We start from the raw sequence: 2163 nt of genomic DNA, 5'->3' as shown, positions 1-2163 counted from the left end.
TGGTGTCGTAGTCTCATGAATGATTCCTACGGATTGGAAAAATACAGGATCATAGTATTCACCACCTCTATCCGTACGTAATGTTTTAATCAACACATTCTGTTGCAGTTCAACTTCAGTTTTATAAATTCTGAATTTATCTAAGGCTTCGTCCTTAGTGTGCAACAAATAAACGTAGCAGAATCTGGATGCATCATCTATGAAAGTGACAAGATACTTTTTATGTCCTAATGATGGAGTAGCATGCAAATCACATAAATCACTATGTATCAATTCAAGTATGACAGATTTCCTTGTTATACTTTTAAAAGGTTGCCTAGTGATCTTTGTTAACATGCAAGTTTTACACTTTTCTACATTTCCATCAAAAACAGGAATTAAATCATCTTTAGACATTTCAAACATTCTTTTATAATGTACATGTCCAAGACGTGCATGCCATAAAGATGATTTATTAACATTCGAAATGGACATAAATACAGAACCAGAATCATTAGGAACTCCATTCAAATTCATCATGAACATACCATTATTATAATATCCAAATCCTACAAACACACCAGACTTCGATAAAACATATTTATCGGATTCATACACTTGCTTGTATCCAAGCTTATTCAATACAGGACCAGAAATTAAGTTCTTACGTAGTTTAGGAACATATAAAACATTAAACAAAGTAATAGTCTTTCCAGAACTGAATTCTAACACCACGCTTCCTTTGCCTTCAACAGGATCAAAGTGATGATCTCCCATGTAGAGGACAGATCCATCTTCCACTGGAACAAAATTCTTGAACCAGAAACGATCCTTGCAAACATGTGTTGTGGCGCCAGAATCAATCCACCATGCGATAGCATCATCCTGCACATAAAATGCTTCAGAAATTAGTGAAACCGAATGTTTAATAAAACTATTCAAATCACAAATTGATTTCTGACCTTGGTTTTGGGATTGGTCCTTAGACCCTTTTCCCGAACCACTTGCATTCGCGTTGTCGTGCTTTTTGCCTGATCGGCAATCCCTCTTGAAGTGGCCTATTTTTCCACACTTCCAACATTCTAGTTTCGGTTTCTTGTTAGAACCGAAACTTCCTTTGTTTTTCTTGAAAGCACGCTTCTTTCCTTTGTTTCTATTGTTATCGTCCTTACCACCACCCTCTTCGATCATATTAACCGAGGGTCCAGCAACTTCTTTTCCTTTTCCTTTATCACCCTCCTGCGCCCTTAGAGATTCTTCTATGCGCAAGTGACTTCCAAGTTGAATCAAAGACAAGTCGTCTTTTCCATGCTTCAAATTGTGTTTGAAATCCTTCCATGAAGGAGGCAACTTGTCTATGATACTTGAGACAGATATTGTTTCATCCATCATCAATCCGTGTTGTGTGAATTGTCCAAGGATTCGGAGGAGTTCATTGAATTGTTCCATGACAGACCTTGATTCAACCATCTTGTAACTGTTGAAATCGGTTACAAGAAAATTTTTACTAGATGAGTCCTCTGCCATGTACTTGAATTCGAGACAATCCCACAATTCCTTTGCAGATTCCACGTTTTGATAAACATCAAATAAGGGATCAGACATACCGTTAAGAATGTGGCCTCTGCATATGTAGTCGTCGTTCTCCCACTTTGATCTGCGCCTTATATTTTCAACCGTGTCATCCTCCAGAAGTTCTGGAATTGGTGTAGACAGGACATACACCACCTTCAACGCTGTCAACATGAAATGCATCTTCTTCTGCCAACGCCTGAAGTCTTGTCCTTGAAACTTGTCCAATTTTCCGAAATTGGTAGTCATCTCCTTGACGGTGCTTCCTCCAGTGCTTCCTCCAGCCATGATTATCAGAGTTACTTTGTTCGTTTGTTAGAAATTAGGGTATGATAATCATGGATAACTTCGAAGAATCGTGTTTGAACACTTTCCGAACAAAGTATTTCGACCCTATTCTTGCCTGGGTTCACGAACTCCTTGTTGGGATAATTCTGAAGATGAATCTGCTTCAGGCAAATGAAGAACAGATCAAGAATGTAGAGCGTATTTTTGGTTTCTGTTTTCTGTATATCAACTGAGGACAAATAACTCATTTATAAGGAGTTTGTTTCAGGAATTGGAAAAACGGTTAATAAAACCGAATTCCTTTTCAAAAATTTCGAACGGGGC

This window comes from Lotus japonicus, chromosome 4, assembly GCF_012489685.1.
Source record: "Lotus japonicus ecotype B-129 chromosome 4, LjGifu_v1.2".
Taxonomy (NCBI): domain Eukaryota; kingdom Viridiplantae; phylum Streptophyta; class Magnoliopsida; order Fabales; family Fabaceae; genus Lotus; species Lotus japonicus.
This window is presented reverse-complemented; position numbering follows the sequence as displayed.